This window comes from Sus scrofa, chromosome 7, assembly GCF_054392235.1.
Source record: "Sus scrofa isolate SSC_HxYL_T2T_F1_AM1 chromosome 7, Sscrofa_HxYL_maternal_Yorkshire_Landrace_v2.0, whole genome shotgun sequence".
NCBI classification, from domain to species: Eukaryota; Metazoa; Chordata; class Mammalia; order Artiodactyla; family Suidae; genus Sus; species Sus scrofa.
The window spans coordinates 15,169,906-15,194,236 of record NC_139389.1 but is presented as its reverse complement, the minus strand read 5'-3'; the positions used below and the strand labels follow the sequence as shown (position 1 = coordinate 15,194,236).

The following is a 24,331-nucleotide window of genomic DNA, read 5'->3' as shown; positions in this document are numbered from 1 at the left end:
ATAGAGACGTCCCTCCTTTAAAAAGCCCCCACGATGCAGTGTTTTTCTTGTTAAGTACTCCCAGCTTAATGTGCTGACACTATTAGCCTGGACTAAATGGGCTAGATCTGGATGCTCCACGAGATCAAGTTCAAAGTGGGTCAGAGGGCTGACAAAATATGAATTTCGCCTTCCCAGCACAGGTATAGAGCCCCCACACCCACCCTCGCGCCCAGGAGCCCCTCATCCTGCGGCGCGGACGCCCCTCTCCGGCGGGCAGCCTGGGAGAAGCGGGCCTTTGGAATGCGCTCTGGGAAAGGGGCGAGGACACCGGCCGGTCTCGCTCCCACGTCCCCGGCCTCCCCCGCCCCGAGCGAGGAAGGCCCGCGCCGGAGGCTGGGGAGGCAGGTCTGCATTCTTGTGCAGCCAGATCACGGCCGTCCGGGCGCCCCTTCCTCCCGGCGCCGCTGCCAAGGAGCGGGGGGCGGGAGCGCGCGCCCAGCCCGCGGCCCAGATGGCCCGGCAGTCCCGAGCGGGGACATTTTCTCAGGCTTTCAAAAAGAGCACTTTCTTTCCTGCCTAATATTTAGCTCCTTCAAATGCAAATGGAGAGGTTTCGCTCCAAGGTTAGCATAACAATTATGGGAAAGCTTTAAATCTGATGCGTTTGTTTACATGATGAAAGGCCGGCAGGATCCGAAAGCTCGGAGGCCCCGGCTTTTCAGCGACTATTTTCTAACTAGTGCCCTACGAGTCAATTTTGGATCACAAAGGAAACCAATTTATAGGACTGTGGAGGCTAATTTTGGAGGGAGTTCGACGTTATTATCAGGGTGTGTGTGTATGTTTTAATGACCGCTGCTGAAATAGTGATTCACACCCCCCCACCCCGACCCCCGCTTTTCTTGGTGAAGTTTGGTGGGAGGTAATTGGTGATGGGCGGGAAGGGCTTCATTCCCGGGCCGATGGGAACCGGGTTCGGGGATTATGCACTTAGAGAATTTTCCAGAGCCTTGGTGGGGTTTTAGTCTGACATGCATAAAAATATCTTTTCGTTTACTTGCTAAAAGAAGTTGATTTTCTTTTCGACTCGACTGAGGTTGGTATTTCAAAAAAGGGTTGTGTGGTTTTAACTACAACTGATTGATGGGTAAGGGACTGAGACTTCAGGGAATGACATTCCTTCACTATTAAACCATTCATTTCCAGACCTTGACAGTGAGAACTGGGCCTGGCCCATTGGAAGAGTCTCAGATCTGCTGGGGCGGGGAGAGGGGGGGTGGTGGTGTCGGGGAAGACCACCTTCAAGGCTTGCTAAGGATGGAGAAAGAAATCTCAGGCTTAAAAAATTTTTTTTTTAATTTCTTTATTTTTTATCCTCAGACCTTCTCCTGGGACCATCCTTCCTCCTGGCACACGAAGGCGAGCTCTTGTATGAGACAGCCTATTAGGGTTCTCCTCCGCCAGAGGCCCAGGAGAGAATGAAGACCCCCTGGGAGCTTGTTAAATTTACTGACTTCATCGACAATGTATTGGCAAATGTTTTGTAAAACACTACAATCTACAGTCCCCCAAACACTGAAAGTTTATGAGTATGGAGTATTTAGGAATCTTATTCCAGAATTCCCATTGCGGCTCAGCAGGTTAAGAACCTGACATAGTGTCCATGAGGATGTGGGTTCAGTCTCTGGCCTCTCTCACTGGGTTAAAGATGCAGTGTTGCTGCAAGCTGATGCAGCTCCAATCTGCACCTGCAGCTGAGATTCAGCCCCTGGCCAGGGAACTTCCACATGCCACAGGTTTGGTGGTAAAAAGAAAACCACAACAGTAGAATATTATTCCATTTGGGGAGTATTTATTAACCAACAGAAACGTGTGACAAAACCATTTTTATTTCTTGTAGTATTTCTACAGGAAAGCTGATATGCCTGTCTTGACAGTGGAACAAGGGCAATCATGGATGGTGCTATTATCTACAGGTACAAAGCATTTGTTTTCAATACGTGTAGCAGAATCACCTGAGGGTTGAAAGGAATGGCTGGGCCTCATCCCTCAAGTATCTGGTTGAGTAGGTCTGGGGCGGAGCCTGAGAATTTCCATTTCCTGCAAGTTTCCAGGTAAAGTCGAAGCCCTCTTCTCAGGACTACACTGGAGAACTACTAGCCTAAAAGAATCCTAGAACTGTATTATTTTGAGAGAACCTAATATGATAAAAAGGAGTTTCCTTTTTGCAAGAGTAACTTAGAGGAAAACAATATCTGCTGACTGCCACTAGGATGAAGTAAGCTTGAGCAACTATTCTTAAATTTAAATGTTTCTCTAATCTAGGATTTTAAAGATTACTGGTGTATTTAGGAACTCAAAGTAGGTGAGGTCTTCCTGGTAAGAGATGAGTGTTAGAAAAACACTCTTTGGCTCTGTTAGCCAGATAAATGGGTTCTCAGGGGATGGTGGCATATTAATGAAACATATTTGTTTTCTGATATTGAGATACATTGAGATCCACTGCATGGAATTTGCCCCTTGTTTGTCTTTGTAATCATGTCCCCCTTATGAATTACACTATGATGTGGTCTCTTCTGTAGTTTTGTTTTGGTTTTTTTTTTCCTCTGAAACCCTTGAGTACAGGCTCACTCTCCTTATTTAGACCCCTCTTCAAGCCCAAGAGCTGAAATAAGGCTTCAAAACAGAGAGTTGAGATTTTCATAAAACCTTCACTTTCAAAATGAAATCTTAGAACTTCCTTTCATCCAGGAGTTCCCCGATGGACTAGTAGGTTAAGGACCGGCATTGTCATTGCTGTGGTTTGGGTCACTGCTGTGGCGTGGGTTCTCTTCCTGGCCTGGGAACTTCTACACACACTGGAGGTGTGGCCAGAAAAACCCCTCATTCATCTACCCTTTTGATGTGATCAAACATACTTATGTGCTTATGTTTAGTGTTTATATTTGATCTTCAATATGTGCATTTTCGCATTTTTATTTTAAATTGCATATCCTGTGAAGGAGAGACGTTTAAATTCTGACTTTTCATAGTGCCTAGCATAGAGCTGCATAGAAACAGATAGATAAAAACAAATGATTTTGGAGTTCCCTAGAGGCTCAGTGGGTAAAGGATGCAGCTTTGTCCCTGTTCTGGCTCTGGTTACAGCTGTGGCTCAGATTCAATCCCTCTAGGAACTTCTGCATACTATGGGCATAGCCAAAAAAAAAAAAAAAAAAAAAAAGATTTTAATGACGAATGGTGATGTCTCATTAAGTGGCTTGACACATTAAGTTAGGGTCTGCTTACATGGTGCTAAAAATGTGTAGATGAAAATATATCTTCTATATAAAGTCATTTGATCATGGGCCACATGTCATGCTCGTTGAGAGACAAGTGGTCAATTTAAATTACAGGATAACTTTTTTTCAAGTCATATTTTTATGTGCTTTAAGGAACTACATAGCTCAAGAAATCATATGTGAATCATTTTGTAAGGCAAACCAACACCTGAAACTTGATGTTTTGTCTCATAGCATCAGAACCTGCTGGAGAACACTGTACAAGCTGATAAGGGAGCTTCACCAGTAACCAGTGTTAGCTGCTGGGCATTGAGGATGGAGGGCGATGCTGTTGAAATACACTTTGTTGAGTAAGTCATTTTACGCTTCTCTCATCTACAGGCATGAGGTGTGGATGCCCTTTGTGGTTCTTTCTGGATTACATATATAGCATCTGTTTTGGGTTCCTCAATCCACACAATACATACCTAAGCAAGAGGGTCAGCATTGGTGCAGACAGGTGACTCCCATGATAATATTAACACCTTTTAAAATGATTCTCATCTCCTCTGCATATGTTACAGTCTCCTTGGATTTGTGGAAAATGCTCTGTTTATTGTTTTTCATGGTAAAGGAGCCAGTTTCTTTGAGCAGTTGCTGTTTCTACCTGAACATTCAAGTCATTGAGGAGACATTTAATTTAGAAACAGAGGAGAATTTCTTTACCCTTGCCGTTATCCTATGTCACAGCTGACTGCTTTAGTGCCAATAAAATGCTAGGGGCTCTGGTTTTTACTGGGCAAAAGCACTGAGTGACAAAGCCATTCCTATTAAATATTAACATCATTTACTAAGACTATAATTGGAAATAAAATAAACTAGCATATAAAATTTGTATCTTAATCACCCTCTGTTCTTGTTCAGGTGTTAAAAAATCATTTTCTTGGTCCTAAATATAGAAGTTAGGGTTTTAAGGGCAAAAACTATTGTCACAGGGAGGCAGCGGACATTTCCACAGGTATTTTAAGAGACTTGAATATTTTAGAGGTCGCATGAAGAGGGTGACAAGAAATGTGTGTTTGTGTCTCTGTGCTGTGAGGTGGGGGAAAGAAAGTGGGAAAATGATAGAATAAATAAGTCTCTAGGGTATTTACTAGTTCTGAAATAAAACCAGGGTTTGAATCCAGTGGGTAAATTATATATAAATACAGTGTAGAGGGCAAATAGCCAGAAATAACAGATTTTATTCTCAAGATGGAAAGGGAGAAATAACTAGAGCAGAAGCCTCTAGAGCAGGAATCCTTTGTTAGGTAAGAACGGTAAGGCTTGAATGTATTTATTTCATCGTATATCCATTTTATTTACTAGTTCTGCTGGTGGGCATTGAGGTTGCTTCCATTTATTCGTGCTATTATAAATAATGCCCCTTTGTTCATGATTGTGCTTGTTTCCTGTACAAAGGTGCCAGATTATCTCTACTGCATATTCCTTTTGTGATGCATTATTAATTTCTATTCTGTCTATAAGCTTTATTAACAGAATAGTGACTCCTGACCTGATGTCATTATTTGCACAGTAGAGTTGTTAATTGAAGGGTATGCAGCTCTTCAGCCTTGCAAGCTAATGCCAACATGGCTTTCCCAAAACAGTCTTCTCTGACCTGAGTATATCAACTTCCTGTTGCTCTGTATCCTTCCTAACCCACTGCGTTGTCAGAATTATATTCCTGGCAACCACCGTCTGACTATGTTTATGTGAATTTGACTATTCTAGATACCACATAGAAAAGGAATTATGCAGTATTCATCTTCTGTGACTGGCATATTTCACTTAGCGTAATGTCCCTGAGCTTTATCCATGTTGTAGCATGTTTCCAAATTTCTTTCATTTTTAAATGGAATGGTGTTTCATTGTATGTATATATCACATTTTGCCTATCCATTCCTCTGTCGGGAACATCTGGATTGGTATTATCTCTTGGCTCTTCTGAGCAGTGCTGCCATGAATGTGGCTGTGCAAATATCCCTTGAGATCCTGCTTTCAAAACCTTTGCATATATACCCAGAAGTGGAAGTGTTCTATCATAGGATAATTCTTTTTCATTTTTTGAGGAACCACCATACTATTTTCCATAGCAGCTTCACCATTTTTCATTCCTGCCAACAATGCACAAGTGTTCCTATTTCTCTACAGTTGCCAACATTTGTTATTGTCTGTGTTACTGAGAGTAGCAATAAGGGGTATGAGGTAATAACCTTATTGTGGTTTTGATTTGCATTTCTCTAATGATTAGTGATGTTGAACATCTTTTCATAGGCTTGTTGGCTGTTTGCATATCTTCCTTGAAGAAATGTCTATTTGAGTTCTATGCCCATTTTTAAATCAGGTTATTTGTTATGTTGCTGTTGTTGAACTGTAGGAATTCTTTATATATATTCTGGATATTAACCTCTTATCAGATACATGGTTTGGCGATATTTTTTCCCATTCAGTAGGATGCCTTTTCACTGTGCTAATAGTGTTCTTTGATGAAGAAGTTTTTAATTTTAATGTAGTCCCATTTGTTTTTTACTTATTTTGCTTTTTTGTAAAATTGTTATTTTAAATTGCTGGATGTATTTTGTTCATATTTTGTTAATGAATGCTCTGCATCTGTATTTATGAGTGAAACTGGCTTATAATTTTCCAGTCTCATGTTTTCCCTCCTTGGTTTTGTATCACAATTATACTAGCTTCAACAATCAGTTAAATAGTCTTTCTTCTTTTTCTGCTTTCTGAAATATTATATATAAGATTGAAATTATCTGTCCTTGAATAGTGAATAGAGCTTGCCGGGGCCTGGTATTTCATTTGGGAGAATATTTTAAACTACTGATTAAATTTCTTTAATTGTATCAAATCTATCCAAATCATCTGTTTTTCTTGAGTCCAGTTGGCGAGGTATATATTTTTTCTAAGAATATATTTCAACTTTTTTTCCTGCACTCATGGCATATGGAAATTCCTGGGCTAGGCATCAAATCTGAGCTGCAGCTGTGACCTATGTCATACCTATGGCAACACTGGATCCTTAACCCACTGAGCCACAATGGGAACTCCAGGAATAATTCTTTTTTTTTTTTTTTTTGTCTTTTGTCTTTTTGTTGTTGTTGTTGTTGTTGTTGCTATTTCTTGGGCCGCTCCCGCGGCATATGGAGGTTCCCAGGCCAGGGGTCGAATCGGAGCTGTAGCCACCGGCCTACGCCAGAGCCACAGCAACGCGGGATCCGAGCCGCATCTGCAGCCTACACCACAGCTCACGGCAACGCCGGATTGTTAACCCACAGAGCAAGGGCAGGGACCGAACCCGCAACCTCATGGTTCCCAGTCGGATTCGTTAACCACTGCGCCACGACGGGAACTCCTAATTCTTTATATTCATAATATTGAGGCTACTATTTGTGTTTTATAGTCTTATCCATTTTTCACTTTCCTATTAATAATAAGAAAGATGTTTTAAGATAGTTTATCATGACAGATTTGTAAATTTACTATGATCTTTCAGTTATTATTATATATATATTTGAAACTATATTATAAGTACATTCAAATTTAAATTATTCTATCTTCTGGTAAATGAAATCCTTATGCTATTATGCTCCCTTTATCTCTAGAATGTTTCTTTTTGTTTTAAAGCATATAGTTTCTGACATTAGTACAGCCCAATCAGTTTGATATTTTATGCTGTCTAATCTAAACTACATATATCTAGATTTTAAAAATTCTGGTCTTTAAATACCTTTATTTTAACATGGAGTTTAGTCCATTTGAATTTGTTGTGATTAATGATACATTTGGATTTAACTCAAATATGTTGTGTCTTCTCCATTCCATTTTCACTCTGGTATTTCTTTTGATTTTAGTGCTTATTCTGTATTTTAATTTAATAATCCTAATTTCTGCCTTACCCAATTGCGTAGTGATTTTAGAATATTTGAGAGAGTTCCCGTCGTGGCGCAGTGGTTAACGAATCCGACTAGGAACCATGAGGTTGCGGGTTCGGTCCCTGCCCTTGCTCAGTGGGTTAACGATCCGGCGTTGCCATGAGCTGTGGTGTAGGTTGCAGACGCGGCTCGGATCCCCCCTTGCTGTTGCTCTGGCGAAGGCCAGTGGCTACAGCTCTGATTCAACCCCTAGCCTGGGAACCTCCACATGCCGAGGGAGCGGCCCAAAGAAATGGCAAAAAGACCAAAAAAAAAAAAAAAAAAAGAATATTTGAACTCCCATTACTTGTTACTGTCTTACTTGCTATTATTTTCCAGTGGCTTTTTAAAAAATAAATCCCACAAAATAGATTTTATAGTTTTACATATTCGATGTCTTTTGTTCCTCAGTTTAATCTATGTTTACTCCTTTCTTGTCTCTTAAATTTCTCACCATTCTTTTTATCTCTCAGACTTTCTTTTTGGCTTATTTAAAATATTCTTAAACCAAATCCTATAGTTAGACCTGTAAGCCTCTAGAAATAGCATAAACTCAGACTTTGATGTCTTTATTTTGCCCATGGTTCTTAAATAATAATTTTACATTTATGTAGAATTCTGTCTTGACAGTTATTTCTCCTTAGCACATTTTGCTATTCTTTTGCTCTTTCCTGTCTTTTGTTATTACTGTTGAAAATTCAATTGTCTAATTTTTATTTTTGTTAATTTGACTTTAACCTCTGCCTTCTTTCAAGATCTTCTTGTTGTCTTTGATGCTCTGCAGATTTTTACAGTATATCCAGGGGTGGGTTTCCATTCATTTATTCTGCTTTAGATATACTGAAATTCTGAGAATTTGTATTTTTTCTTAATTCTGAAACAAGCTTTAGCCAATATTTCTTAGAATATTCTCGCCTGCATTCTGTTTTTTCTTTCTAGTATGTCAATTATTAGATATTAGTTGTCTTTTTTGTTGCCCATTCCTTTTACCCTGTCTTTCATATTTCCTCTCTCTTTCTCCTTCAGGGACTCATTCTGTGTAATTTCTCCAAGTTTGTCTTCCAGTGCATTAGTTTTGTCTCCAGCTTTGAGTTTCCAGCTGTTTAGTTAATTGCATTTTAAATTTCACTTATTGTACATTGTATTTCTATAAAATCTTTATGGGTATTTTCAAATAAACCTCATTTTCATAGTCTTGCCTTCTTTTGAAATAATTCCTGTATCCTCTTATTATTTAAACACCTTAAATATAGTGAATTTACATTCTATTTTGTTTGTAATCATTCCAGTTTTTGTAGATCTGATTTGTTGTTTGTTGTTTCTCCAGGTCCTGGTACATGGTTAATATAATGTCTATTTCTTTTTTTAATTGTGCGATTTTAACTTTTGATTGTGGATATTCCTGTAGGCCTAGGTTGAATGAATGTTTCCTTTAAATGGGGATTTACCTTTGTTTATGTCAGACTCCTGAAGGCACTACTGATTAAGTGCCATTTTAAAACAATTCTTATCTTGGATTTTTTTTTTTTTTTTTTTTTTTCTTTTTTGGCCATACCTACAGCATGCGGAAGTGCCCAGGCCAGGGATCAAATCCAAGCCACAGCAGCACCTTGAGCTGCTGCACTGACAATGCTGTATTCTTAACTTGCTGTGCTGCAAGGGAACTCCCTCAGCATGAATTTTTAGGAATTATATAAACAGTATGAATTCTAGCCCAAATACTACATGAAAACTGGCTTAGGATTACGAAATCTTAATGGGAACTTCCTCTCCTCTATCTCAGGTCAGGAAACTGATACATCATCATCTCAACATCATCTTCCTCTGTGGATATTTTTTTCCTCCTAGTTTACTCTGCTATCTGTTCCCAAGAGTAGATAATTTTGCCTCTATTCTGGAGTCAGGTGAAGGCTTGGTTCTTGCCCTCCATGAAAGAATGGAGCTCTAGGACATTATGGTTTATTTAGCAAATTGTCCTAAGGCCATTGCTAATTTCAATGCATTGTTAAGTCTGGATTCAAAATTTTTAGATGTTTTCAGCCTTTGGGGAAAGCCATCCAATCTTTTTTCTTTGAAACTTGGCTATATACTTAAATATTTAAAAAATATATTTTACTTTCGCACCTGAAATCATTTTCATGATAGTTAGTTCTGCTAGTCTCGCACACAAATTTTTTTTTTTTTTTTAAAGAAATAGTTACAAACTGAAAAACCAACATTAAGACTTGAGTTTATATTATATAGTTCAGAGAAATTCACCAGGTCTGAGCTACTGGTTTATACAATCATGCTTATGTTAACAATATTAATTTGGAGACTCTATTTTGTAGATTTATTACTGTTGTTTCCGTTTAGGGGCTTAAGGAACTATGACAGGTTTATTTTCAATGATGATAGAGAATACCCTTGAGAATTTCACATGTAGCTGAAAAAAATTAAACTTTTTCCAATTTGCTGACCGCAAGGAAAACAGTGCCCTGAGCACCCCGGGCTAGGGAAAAAACAAGTCCATAATATAGTTCTGCAAATCAGATTTTTATCTTGAGTGTTAGGATCTTATTTCACTTATAACGTCTTAGTTCTTGTATATTTAACACGTAGAACAAAGGCGAGGGATGAGGATGACTTTACCTGGAAAACCTGAATGTCATTTCTTTAAATCTGATGTTATTTACTATGAAGACTGGATATCATTGCACAGGTTTGTCAATATCTCCAAATATGTGTGTTTATTTCTCTATTGAAGAAAAAAAAAAGACGGGGGGATTATTTCTAAAAGAGTAAGTACTTGGCAGTGAAGGAAAAGAAATCTGCTTTTATCCTAGAGAAATAGTGTGTATATCCGATATCCTTTTAAGCAATTTCAGATTACTGGATATATTTATAATGGGTGGTGATTTTTAATCCTTGAAGATAATAACCTCATGTTTTTTTTTATTAGTTCCTTGGCTTTAATAGGCCATTCAAATAAAGCTTCAGCTAATAGTTTTGTTGTTTTTAGTGAGCAGGAAACAACATTTTGCTATTATTCAAGAAAAGCATATTGCCTCTTAATGATCTGTTATCAATGAGTTTCTTGTCATCTCTTATTCTGCATAATGTCTGCCGCGTAGAATTTAGAAGATTAATTATTATTTTTATAGAGTTGATCATAAAATTCTAGTTTGGTTATGTAGGAATCATTTGATGCTTTGTTCTTTATAGTCATTTAGAATGACCATATTTTTAGCTTGCGCTAGTTTAATAGAAACCATGCCATTTGGTCTAGAAGAGAAAGTACTTATTCTTTGAAAAGGTAAAATGCAGAAGTATAGTGAATTAGTTTATAGCTTGAATTCACTGGCTTATTTTTTTCTTGTTATTGTATGTTTAGCTTTGGAAATGCCTCCCTTAGAGTGGGTAGACTGGGAAGAGTATGGACCAGACTGAACACACCCAGTGCATTCGGTCTGGGTTGGAACCTGGTCAGTGTTTGTCTGAATAAGGTGTAATTTGGATTCTGGTTTCACTTCACTTGGTAACGGAAAGTATTATTTCAGTAAAATTTCGATAGTCTGCAAGACTGTTAATATACCGAGGCTTTTATCTCAATGTTTATTTGTTTCTTTTGTGAACTGTCCTGTTTTCCATAGAGCACACAATAATATTTTTCTTCTTCAGAAAGAGGTACATCAAAATTATTGCGGCTTTTTTTTTTTTTTAAAGTAACATTTGATCAGTTTGGTTCCTCATTTCTTTCATATTTGAAAAAGCACAACTGTTTGGATATAATGGGAGTGTGTAGAACAGAGTTACCATAAACCAGAACTTTGTGGAATGCATTTAATAAACCCTCAGAAATGAAGTCCTATACATTGTGGAAAAGGGGAAAGTGAACTTAACTGAAATAGAGCCCTTGTAAACAGAAATAGGGTTCAGACTGACAAACTCATGGTCATATTTCTTTATTATAGTGGCTGCAAGGGGAAAGGAGAAAGTGGGAGGAGTATTATGAGCATATCATCCCATAAATTTGAAATGCTAACTCCTAGCATTTATAACCTTTAAAAAATCTTGAACTTAGAAGTTTGGTCCTTTGGCATTTGATTTTTTCCATCTCTCTTCTTCCTTCTCATTTCATTGGTTTTTTACATTGGCGAGGTTTCATAGTCGCTAGGGTAATTTAAAAAAAAATAAGTATGATATTCTAGTGCTCATGAATCAGGATTTTTACGATATGCACATTTTATTTGAGTTTACTTTTGGCCACACCCAGGCCATAGGGAAGTTCCCAGGCCAGGATCAAACCCGAGCCACAATAGTGACCTGAGCCACAGCAGTGACAATGCCAGACCATTAACTGCTGGGCCGCCAGGGAACTCTCAGGATATGTGGATTTTTAGTAAGCTCCCCCAGGGAGTTCCCTTGTGGCGGAGCATGTTAAGGATGCAGCATTGTCACTGCAGCAACCCGAGTTGCTGCCGTGGCATGGGTTCTATCCCTGCCCCGCGATCTTCCACCTGCCACCGGGACAGCCAAAACAAAAACAAAACAATAAAAAGCTCCCATAGATAAATATGATAATTGTGAACCATTGGCCCATTTCCTAGCAATACCAACTAAAATCTCTTACTTGTGTTGATAAATGAGTTCATGTCAGAAGGGTAATCAATTCATACTCCATCTCCCAGGTAACTGTTGATCCTATACATTGTAGGATTTTGTCAGAGTGTATCTCCAAAGCAAGGAATAAACTGATTTTTTGATAAATGCTAATGTCCAAGTAGATCTAGCCAAGGAAAATCATGGTCCTGATTTTGAAACCCCGCACAGCAAACCATCAAGGATTAAGAAATAATCCATCAACTCTATCAAGTTTCTGTGCCTCTATGTAAAAATTCATTGTTTCTGTCAGAGTTTGAAATAGAAAACAAAAGAGTTGCTTAGGAAACATATTTGGGATCTTCATTCAGAGCCCTGTCCGGCAGGAACCTTATGGAGCAGATGCCTGTTTGGGATATAGCTCTGCATATATGGAGCTTAGTCAAGAGAGAAATACATTCCTGAAAAAAATATTAATTCAGAGTCAAATAATTTTCAGTTTTCTTTTGTAAAAAAATGTATTCAGCTGGAACTTGTCAGCATTTCAAGGGAAAGAAGTCACTCACTAATTAGTACTGGAGGTGGTGAGTGAAATAATTTGTGTGTGTGTGTATCTGTAGGAGGAGACAGAAATGAAGGAAGAGTAGGCTTTTTCTTTATTTAATTCCCATGTTCCTACACTGCATTTCTCAGATTTATTTTTCTTTGTGATTAACTTTCTCAGCCATATTAATAAGATCTGATGTTTTTCCCCTGCAGAATCTGGTGTTTACTTATTTGACTTATAGATAATGCAGAACTGCTTTGTTCTTCTTCCATCTTAGTTATAGGTCTTCTGGGTCTTTGATAGATTTAGTCTCTTTTCTCAGGTCTTTTGTCCAGATTTTTTTTTTTTTTTTTTTTTGTCTTTTCGCTATTTCTTTGGGCCGCTCCCGCAGCATATGGAGGTTCCCAGGCTAGGGGTCGAATCGGAGCTGTAGCCACTGGCCTACACCAGAGCCACAGCAACACGGGATCCGAGCCGCGTCTGCAACCTACACCACAGCTCATGGCAACGCCGGATCATTAACCCACTGAGCAAGGGCAGGGACCAAACCCGCAACCTCATGGTTCCTAGTCGGATTCGTTAACCACTGCGCCACGATGGGAACTCCTGTCCAGATTTTTTAAAGTGTAATAACTCCTTCAGAACTAATATAGGTTTTCACTTAAGTCAGTTCTAAATCAAGAGTCTCCCTAATAGCGTACAGTGACAAGATAGGGGGAAGTTTTGATGACATTTATTTTTAATTTGGATTTTGACTGTGCCCATGGCATAGGAAAGCTCCCAGGCCAGGGGTCCATCCTGTACCACAGAACCACTGTGACCAGAACCGTTGGAGTGAAAGCACTGGATCCTTAACCCACTGCATCACCTTTTTTTTTTTTTCTTTTTTTGGATGAGCTTTAGAATGAGTCAGCAATCATGGATTAGAAGTTCAGAAAGGCCAGAGAGGTCTTCCCTCTCCAACTATTCTATTTCAAAAGGAAAGGAGCACCAACTAGTCCTGCAAAAAACCCAAACCCCAAAAACTTAAGTACTGTTGGAAAAGTGAAGGAACAGAACTCCTAGGCATTGCTGCTGGGATGGAAACTTTGGAAAAATTTTACTAATTTCTAGTAAAACCAAACATACATACACAGTATGATCCAATAACTCCATTCTTATGTGTTCATCCCGCATAAATGTCTGCTTATGTATACCAGAATAAGGCTAACACTTTTCAAAGCTGCATTGTAGTGGGACAGATATGCCCATCAAAATTCAAATGAACAAGTTAACTGTGACATATTCATGTGTTGGAATAGTATGCAACAATAAAAAGTGAACAAACTACATGTACACAGAAGAATATGGATCAATCTTAAAGATACCCTATTGAGCAAAAAAAAAAAAAGCCAAACATGATGGAGTATATTCTGTATGCTTTGAATTTCATCAATAAAACATGGGCATAATTCAGCCATATTATAAGTACGCATAATTATATAATACAATCTTAAGATGAAGGAAGTACATGGAATATATTTTAGGGATATTGGGTACAGTTGTAGGGAGGGGGTATTTATATTCAAGAAAGGGCAAGTATAGGATTCCGTGAATTCTGGTCACAAGCATAGGTTATGTTGCTGTTCCTTTCAAGATTTCATCAAGGTGAACATTTGTGCTTTTTTCTCTCTCTGATATTTGATAATTTAAAATAAAGTACTCAAACTATTTTTAAAAAGGAAATTAAGGCACAGCCACAGGTGTTGGAGTAAAGAAAGTTTCAGTGTCTGACTTAAATTTGCAAAAGCAAGGACAGCCTCTGCTAATTGCATTTTGCTTTTTACTCATCCTGCTGTGCCTTGTTATTACGGCACATGCAGCAAGATCTGGCATGCTGAGAGGACCCCTGCAAGAGTTCCAGGGGGTGAAGTCAGGTTGGAAAGGAAGCCCTGTCTGAATCTTATTACTTGAGCCAAAGTAAGTCACATGCTTCATGTTGCTGAAGCGTAGGTGTGTGGGTCTTGCGCGTGCACACCTTCCTATGTTAATTCTGTTTCACGGTAGTTAGGAAAGTGCTGGAACTCAGACCCAGGCAAATACCTAGCATGCACTTCAACCCCTGACCATAATGAATGTAAAATGCTGGTAGTGATAGATTGAAATGAAAAACGTCTTCCTGGCATGTGAGAGATCTGCAATCACATTTGGATGAAGTGCAGCTTGATTGGAGATTAACGTGTGTGTAGATTGACCTTTTTTTGCAAGAGCTGTTGTTTTTGCACTAAATGTGTGAAAAACAAATTTCGAATAGCTGCCCTGTTGCACTTCTCTTGTGATGTATACTATCACCCTTTTAAATTTCTCAGCAATAATGGCACTTAGGAAATTCACTGGGGGCTTCCCAAACCTCCCCCCCAATACACGCACTGTCTCTTCCCTTCCTACAAGCATTTTTATTTATCTTCCATGGCAGTGAAACTTTCTACCAATGAAAATTTAATTTATTCACCATTCTCATACTGTCGACATACAATTTTTGTACTGATTGACTTGTGTTTGAGTCCCAAGAATGTCCATTTTAAAATAAATGAGGCTTTGGGGATACTTGTAGAAAGATTGTTCGCAATTTCTTGGGCGGGGGGACAAAACCATATTTTATTTTTCTCTGCTTTAAAATTTATTGGTTGTACATTTCCTAAAATAAATCTTTCTCTAGTCTTTCATTGTTATTGCTAATAATGTTTCCTGTGTGTTGCTTTGCTCACAAATGTGATGATGTTTCTTGTTATAATGGTTGCAATAGAGTAGAGTTAGATTTTACTCAAATTCTCAAAATTTCTTTAAATGTTTAAGAAAGTGAAACAGGTGATCAACCTGACCTACACTTTGAAGAACCTCTGGGGAGAAAAAAAAAAAAAAAAGATTCCGAACTACTTTCACTACTATGCTATACTCCCTGTGTGGTTTCCTTTGCTTTCAGTGCTATTTTGAGTTGTGGCTGGGATAAAGTGGAGAGAGCAAATCATAGTGTCCCCAATCAGGAACGAGCAATCATACTACTCTTTATGTTTTGAGGTTCCTCTCTATTTCATGTAGGCTTGGTTGTTAGTAATTTTATTTTCCATCATGTATGCTGTGTTTGAGATAAACAACCTTTGCATTTGTAGCTGATTTGAACTTCTTTTAAATATTTGAAAGCTATCCGGAGTATTGAAAAATTCCTACTCAATAGTCACAAATGCCAGCACGAACATCAAATATACATGAGAAAATGTTCCAAGTATAATTAGCTAATAAACAATATTATGTCCCTTCTAGTAAGTTGAGACATGTTGATGTTTTATGGTATTTTTTTCTCTCTCAGGAATGTCTTTTTTCTTTTTTTTTTTTTTTTTGTAGGCGAAGATGGGGCAGAGGGATGTAAAAGGGTACTCACGTGTTTACATTTTAATCCCATGGTTCAAGGTTATTATGTAGCATCTGTGAAGGAAGGCTTCCTGCCTCAATGTTTCATCTGTATTATTCCCATTATTTAAAGAACACAGCACAGAGTCTGTTAGGCCAGTAGCTATATACAGAATTTTTTATAGGAGAAGATTTGTCCTTAAAAATCATATTGTTTTATTTTCCCTACTCCTTACTTATAAAGGCAATGTCGTCTTAGTTGGTTCCCTTTCTTTGCATAAACTGCTTGGGAACAGATTTTGTCAGTCACCCTGCATTTAAACATGGCACCTTGTTCAGGAACTGTCATAAAGACAAGCGCATGTACTAACTTTAGTCTTATGAGCAGATTGATGGTACATTTGTACCCCTGAAAAACCACCTCACAGGGGATCTGTAGAGTTCTTATTTAGTGAATGGATAGAAGAATGCACATTCTTCAGTGTCACTGAGGAGTAGGAGGAAAATGCCATCCAATCTGGCAGTGGCTGCCAAGAGCAATCCACACTTTTGCCATCTCATAGAATATGACCACCCAGTCACCATCTTCCTGTGGTCCCGCTGCTGCTCTCAAAAAGCTGCCTCCTTGCATGGTGGCTTTGCCATTTGTGAACATGTCTTGCTGAGGAGAGGAGACAGGTGACCTGCGATAGCATCGAGTGGGAGGTCGTCGTGGCTTCATCAGGGTTTTTCAAAGTCAGAAGCTGAATGCTGACCAACACACTTGAGACTTTCTCAGCAGAAACATGGAGGAGAAAACGTGGACTCCAGAAGAGGGAGGCAAGATCTGGGAGGATTCATGGGCATTTCAACATTGGTTGAACCATATTGGAAACCTGTAGGGAAACATGAACGTCCTAGCTTGAGTTAACAGACACTGGGAGGTGCAGAGTTACACATGGGGTAGGGAGAGTAGTGAGTTGTAGGGATGTTGATAGTGTAAAGGGATGAGAAATAGATTCACAAGAGCGTCTTCCAGCCTTGCTAACATAAGTTTTGTTGATTATGAGCATAAAGATGCTGGAAAATTATGCTTCCCAGGTCGTGATTCAGTCTGATTTCTCTCGATGCCGTGTATCTACTGGTGTGTTACACAGGAGCCCACAACAACCTCTCAGGGCTGGCAGGATATAGCCGAGTCCTTGCACTACAGTAAGTGGTCCTGTTGGGAATGCCCGTATTTCTATTCCTATTTGTACCTACGCATAATTAGATATCAACACATACACACATGCAAGAATACCTCGACACACACTCAGAAACCACTTGGCTGTGAAACACAGAGGTTTTCAAGATGCTCAAGAAAAGTGGGCAGAACATACTTCCTATTCATCATATTTGTCAGTGGCAGGGTGCCTGAGGCATGGGTATGCTCTATGCCTGGGACTGATGTTTGGGGGGTCTTTCTGGGGTGAGAAGCTTGGGTTGACTGATGGCTCATCTCAGCCTGTGCAGCTGGCTAATAAGTAATTGTTTTGTTAGCAGGTGTTGAGCTTGGTCCAGGTCTGTGGAAGGCTAGCCTATTTCCCCTCCAGGAGTTCAAGGCTCTAACAAGTTTCTCTTTGCTTTCTATGATGGATAAAGGGCTTAAAAAAATTCTGAAAGCTTGCCAGCACCTTCACCTGGAAGAAAGTATAGTGGGTCCTTTGAAAGATGCTCATCCTCCATGTGCCCTCTGTCAGCTAAGAGGGCTCTGACTCTGTAGAGCAGCAATTGGAAGATGAAGGAGGCATTTTAGCCCTGACTGTGCCGATGACTGGATAGAGGGTATCCTGGTCTTTCTGCCATGGATCCTGGTCCCCCTGCTGGCAATCCCAGAACTGCTTCCTTCTTCCAGTTCTGTGGCTGCAAAACTGAAAACCAGAAATAAGTGGGAGGAGGCAAAACTTTCATCCTCCTGCAGTAGCAGGAGGAAGTTAAGCTTGACTACTGGGACTCTTTGGATGCTGTTTTTCATTGGAGCTGCAGAAGATGCTTTGTTTTGAGTTCTCTTTGAATCTGCCATTTTGCCTATTCTAGTGCTAGATCTTTAGAACCACCCTGGGTTAGCCAATTTTAAGTAAAACCGCCAAATGAATGACTTTCACTTGGGGGGCTTGCTACTCTCTTTTATTTGCGTTTCAATTTTTTAAATACCTTTTATGCTGGTGCCACCCTGGTTTTCAGATCACTAACCATTCTGTGTAGCTAAGAATCCCATCTCGAAGTGGTCAAAAAACATCGGATAACAAAACAGTAGCTATTTTTAGGGCACAAAGCTAGTTGAATTTTTTAAATTACATTACAGTACAGTAATCATTTGGTTTATTTTTTTCTGTCCCTTTAGAATCTAAAATCATTTAAAGGTAGGAATTTTTGTCAAGTTAATTCACAATTATATTCTCACCCTTAGAAAATTGCCTAGCACATTCAGTGCCCAATAAAATTTTGTTGAATCAGTAAACTTAATTTTTATTTTGTTTTTTAGTATTTTTGCTAGCTGAATTTATTGATAAAATCCGGAAGCTTTTGCATTATTAAAAATGGATATCTACTTGCTGAGAAGTCCAGAGGAACAAATCTTTAATGACAGATTGTTGATTATTTTTATATCTGGACAAGGGAGATATTTTGGGGCAAGGAAAGTTTCTTGAATTTTCCCACTTTGGGACACTATCCACTTGTAAAGTTAGTCCTAGTCACAGATATGATGTATTCAAGTGAATGTCTTCTTGGCAAACGAATGAAAAGTAAAAAGTATCTGTGATTTTCTCACATCAGATGAAAGTTCTTCGAATAGTTAATTTTACTTTCCATTTTGTTGGCAACCTCTAAAATGCTTTCCCGGGGTTATTTTAAATGATGCTTCGTTACAGGTAAGCAGTAATGAGATTTGGAAGCAGCTCGGGCTCCGCTGAGGCAGACGTTCTAGCTGCAGAGATCCTGAGTAGAAACAGTCAGCATCCTTGTCTTCACCATCACCATCAGTAATAACACACTGCATTTAAGTGGTACCTCTTTCCAGAGATGTCGGCTCCTAACAGGTCATTTGATTGCTCTCACAACATCCTGTTGTTGACAGAGGGCAGTTGTGGTTTAAGCAGTCATGATGATGAGCACTGTCTAGATGCTGGCTGTCCAGTCATGCTGATGCTTCAGCCTTCTCCCCTTGACTTTTCTCTCCCCCCTGAGATTAGGTAGCCACAGCTCAGTAGATGGCAAGAACCACATAACCTTGACTTTGTGCAGAGCAGGGCTGTCTCTCCTCCCTCAGTTGTTCCTCACCCACATCACAGGGGAACGTTACACTTGACCTCAGCTTATTCTCTGTGGTCTTTTTCCCTCCCACTTTTTTTCTCAGTCATTTGTCTTTTCTCTTTCTTCTTTCCTCGCATTCCGCTACCCCCCCCCCCCCCACACCGATCGCTATTCTGTTCTTTTTCTGTTGTCATTGGCCAGTTGGGATCTCTATTACTCCTTTGTCTTGCCTTGGACATTTATGCAAGGTAAAATATGGTTTTAGAATTGCAGGTAAGGGATAGCTCTTTAACTTTCAAAAGTGAGAAGGATGTCACCTGCTCTATTTTTAATGCACCTGGCGTTTAAAATTGATCTTTACCTTTGATGACTCTTAGTACATTTTTAGCCACTTAGGTGCAAGCGACTAATTTCTTTTCTAGCCCAGTTCCCTTGTTACTCCTCCATTAAGCATCCATGGAATTTGGAGTAGGAGAGGAAATCTGGGGGGTTTCAAGGCAGAGCTTTTGGAGTACATGCTTTTAAGGCGGAGCTAAGGAGATACAATTGAGGGCTCTCTGATGGCTAAGTGTGTGCACCCAATTCAGTAGGATAATAGCCAGTGGCTCATGTTGGTTGAGCACATGCTATAAGGCAAGCACTGTTGAAAGCACTTTGCACCCACTAAGGTAGGAAGTAGGCGTGGTCTGCCTTTTTGTATTTGTTTTATTCCCCTGAGGTTCTTGGTGAGAATTTCTTTTCTACAATTTCCACGTCATTATGCCTGAAACAGAAGGATAAGGATTCATCCACACATTGGACAAGGTCAAGAAAGTCACTATTACAGTGGGATGGTGTTCCCACGAAGGGTAGATTGAATTGCGATATTAAGGAATTAAATTAGGCAATAACAACGAGCCTCTCTCTATTTAAATATTGTTCCTAGTCTATCATTTTAGTATTTCTGAAGATGTTATGAAAAGAATGATGCTTTGGTTAAAAAATGAATTTGTCTGGACTCTGACAGCCATGAGGAAATTAGGAAGAATTGGCAAATCCCTTGGGCAAAGTTTCTGTGGTGATGGGTGGGTGGTGCTGGAGGTGGGGTGTAGATAAATAAATGGTCATGCCTTTGGCTAGAGTTTATTCTGGCCACTTTTAAAGAAAAGAGGCATATTTGTGGGAGGTCTGTTCATTTTGGGAGGGAGGAAAAAATTTTTCTTTAGATGCTCCAAAGATGGCAACTACCTCTTGTTTCTGAGAAGTGGTATATTTTAAGATACAAAATAAAACAAAAATAAGCAGAAACCCAAAGTGTTTATAAAACATAAGACTTTTTTTTCACATGAGAGAAACTTGATTCTCTTGTTCTCTACTGGGGAGATGTTTTGACGTTCCCCCCTCTTTATTTCTTTTTTAAAAAATAACCTTTTATATTCTAGTGCTTGTCAAAAATGCCTTCGATTCTCACTCGGCCTCTTCCACTGAATTGGAAAATTTTGTTCCGTTCTCTTAGCAGGTAAATAGCCTTAAAACCATTCATGGTTCTGTCAGGGTAGAGGAAAGCTGAAAAGCATTACATATGTTCCAAGTTAAGAGAGGCCAATCTTTTGCTGTTTTCAAGTGGTTCCTTCCCCTCCCTTCTTCTATTAAGGGCTCCACCACAATGCAGCTTTAATCAGCTTCATTGATTTAAAGCTAATTTGCACTTGGCTTCAAGGTTAAGGTCCACAGCACAAGCTGAAGACCTTTAAATCAGAAGTCAGAATGAAAAGACTTAGGTATATCATATTGTCTGCTGTGCATAAGAATGACAGCTCTTGATGGCTGTGAATTAACTATTGGGAAAAAAGGCACAAAGCCAGTTTTTCTTCTGTGTTAATATAACCTCTGCTAGCCGAGTAACACAGCATTGCTATCAACATTTCTGCTTCATCATGTAAATTGATGGAGTTGGCTGAAAATACTTTGGTATTGTGATGTTTGCAGCCGTCAATTTCTGCTTGGTTTCAGTTGGATTTCAACCTAATTGCCAAACTGATTCCATCTGTAATAACTTTTAACATTTATTTTTCCCAAAGGGAAAAAAATGTCTTGTCTGTATTCTGCAATTAAGAAGGTGATGAAATATTCAGTGTATGTCTCCACTCTGACTAAATTCTTTTGTTAACTTTATCAGATAAACTATAAAATATTAACCAGGCTCACTGTTTGAGCATGTGCAGATGGCATAATATTTACCAGGCATATTTTCAATACACATTTAATTTTACAAATTGAATTAACTATTACATGGCTAATTTTTTTTCTCTCTTTTCCAAATTGATGCAACAAGCAACCACGTTGTTGGCTGTATGTACTACACTAGAACATTTGTGGATAATTGCATAAGCTTAGCTGTGTATATAATAAATAACATTTCCTCCAAACTTAACCATACAAAATCAGATCAAGCAGAAATAATGCTATTTTCTAAGCAAAATTATGCTGAGTAGCAATGTGCAGGTTCTTTGCTCCTTTTTTTTTGACAGCTTAGTTTTTCAAATTTTCTGGAACATTTTAATTGGTAAGTTAATTTTACCCACCTCTCTTATCCTCCAAGCAACTGACCTTAAATGTCCATAGCCCCATTCCCTCTACTATTCCCAAATACCCAAATACACTAATTTAATAGCCACATAATACTTCATTTTAAGCAGATTTTCTTTGACTGAAACAAGGTCAAATTTGAAATCATTCGAATAATGAGCTTTAGCTCATTCTAATTAAGAACTATGAAAACACTTTAAAAAAACCCTACTGAACCAGTCTTGGTTATTGATGAGCTGGTAAAATGTCTAAATGGATCTGCTTCACTGATCATAGATTCCTACAACTCTTTGTTCAGTGCCCTCAAGGATCTCATGATCTATTTAGTTATGGGGGCGGGGGGAGAAACAGTTATAATCCAATGTGATACATATTATATTGGAAGTGCACTGCGTGGATTGGAAAAAAAAGGATGTATGGTTGATTCTGGGAGTTGGGGATTTTGTGATGGAGGAGCTACCAATTTAGCTGAGATTTAAATGGCTGTCCATGTGGACGAGGGGGTACAGAGTAGGAAGGACATTCTAGGCAAAAGGAACAGAGTATGTGAAATAATAAATGTTTGAATGTTATGGCAGATGTGTGACAATGCATAGAATCTGAGGTAAGGAGAGTTGGGAGAAAAAATAAGGAGGATAGTTGCAGCCCAGATCACAGAGGGTGGTGTTAATAAAACCTGCTGGTGTCATGGCTCTTAGTTGGTGCAGCCATAGGAATAGGACATGCTAAACAAAAGGCAAGCAGTGAAGAGGACAGAATTAGGAGTGGTGACTGAATGACTTGAGGTCCCCCGAGTCTTAGGAGCAAAATGGGGAAGTCTGGGTGTTCAAAACAATTCATTTAGATAATGAGACCTTATTTTGTACCACAAGTCAGTGAAGAGGGACTCAAGAACTACACACATGAATCTTTTCCAAGTTTATATTAACTTCAAAATTGTGGAACCCAATTTCATCATGTTTCACTGTGCATGCAAAGGTGGTCTTGAGTGTCCCTCCCCCCTTCCCTATTAATGGATTATAAACATAATCACTTGAAATGTCAGATGGTGTAAAGTGATCACTTCCAAAAAAGAGCAAGTAATTCCACCAATGATGAGGAGTTTGTGGTTAAGCCCAGAAAACTAAGTTTTCCTAAGTGAAGAGATTAGCTTGGGTGCTCTGAAGGATGCAGAGGTGAAAAAAGCCCAGAGAGCTCTCGCTAGTTTTGGGGATTCTAAGCATGAATACATTACATTTTAAATAACACAAGCATTGAATTATTTAAAAGAACACAATTAGCATTATCGGGGATGGCTGAGGATGCAGGGAGGGTGTTTGCAACATGGAGGTGACGTCATTGCTTGTATTTATTTTTGAATGCATAGACCGTGATCACCAGGTTGACAACCCACTTTAATTTTATGTGTAAGTTAAACATAAAACACGTATTTCCTAGATAAACTGAGACGATAATGACAGGTTATCTCAGGTGAAGGAAGGGAGATGAAGCAAAAAAAACATTGGAGTAATAAAAGTGCAAGGTGAAACTGGGTTGAAGCTAAAGTTTGTTCACACAAAGGAGCAGAAATATGCACAAGCACTGAATTCCCTCAAAAGCAAGAGGGTGAGTTTGGGGAAACATTGTTTTAATATCACTGTTTATTTATAGCTTACTACCTTAAAACATTATTTTTTGAATTCCCTTTTTTATTGAAATGTAATTGACATAAAGCATTACATTGGTTTCAGGTGGACAACATAATGATTCAATATTTGTATATTTTGCAAAGTGATCACAATAAGTCTAGCTAACATCCATCACACATATAGTTACAATTTTTTTCCTTGTGATAAGAAGTTTTCAGATTTCCTCTTATTCACCTTCAAATATAGAATACAATATTATTAACTAGTCACCGTGCTCTACATTACATTTCCAAGACATAGTTATTTTATAACCGAAAGCTTGTGCCTTTTGACCACTTTCACCCATTTCACCCACCCCACTCCCCCCACCCCCTGCCTGGGACAACCACCAGTCTGTAAAACATTAGTTTTTAATCCTCAGGCTAACTAAGATCATCTCCAGCCATCCCATTCAATTATTCAGAACATTATTGACCTCATGATCATTATCATCCTTAAGGGAAGCCTCAGGCAAAATTATATGCAAGACCAAGGTTCAGTACCCCTAGGCTCTCTTTCAAGTCCTTCTCTGCTTTAGTCGTGGTTGCTCCCCACTTGGGGCTCAGAGCTCTTACCATGTCTGAGACAGTCCCCTATGGACATCTGTTCTAGGAAAAACAAACGAGCAAATGGATTCACACTGAGGTGCTAAAATGTGAGAAATTTAATTGTAACTCTCTCTGTGCAAAGCATTTACATTATCATCAAGGGCAGAGCCTTTCACTGAACAAGGGGTGATGGCTTGGATGTTTAGGCTCCAGCTAGTTCAGGGAAGAAAGCCTTAGCAGGTGTTGATTTTTTTTTTTTTTCACCCTAGAGCTCACCTCATGGACATAGTCCCCTGCTGTTTGTTCCTACCCCCCCACCCCCATCACTTTTTATCTACATTATGACAGCAGCCTTCTGGTTGGTCTTTCCCTTTTGTAAGCCTTTCTCCATAATAGGACTAGTAAACTAAAAGGTTATAAAGCCTATATTTCAGAATAATATTGAAATTGCCACCTCACTCCGGAGCTTCTCATTATCCATTAGGGCAAATCGGAATGTCTCAAACCTAGCGATAATCGAAGATTCTTTTTCAGTTACTGTGAATAGTCCCTC

At 39.0% G+C, this 24,331-nt stretch overlaps 1 protein-coding gene and 1 long non-coding RNA gene across 9 annotated transcripts in view; one reads left to right on the top strand and one right to left on the bottom strand.

Moving 5' to 3' along the window:
- LOC110261733 (uncharacterized) overlaps positions 1 to 24,331 on the bottom strand; it is a 1,083,992-nt gene that overhangs the window by 52,526 nt on the left and 1,007,135 nt on the right. The gene's annotated exons all lie outside the window — the stretch shown is intronic.
- Positions 50 to 24,331, top strand: part of LOC146401208 (uncharacterized) — a 268,508-nt gene continuing 244,226 nt past the window's right edge. For 3 of the 8 annotated variants that reach the window (XR_014809671.1, XR_014809675.1, XR_014809678.1), the window contains exons 1-3: positions 67 to 182; positions 1,883 to 1,958; positions 3,498 to 3,613. This is a non-coding gene — a long non-coding RNA (uncharacterized LOC146401208). Of the gene's footprint in view, positions 183 to 458; positions 606 to 1,380; positions 1,509 to 1,882; positions 1,959 to 3,497; positions 3,614 to 24,331 lie in introns of those variants that run through there. The other 5 variants (XR_014809676.1, XR_014809673.1, XR_014809674.1 and 2 more) reach the window with 3 other exon arrangements.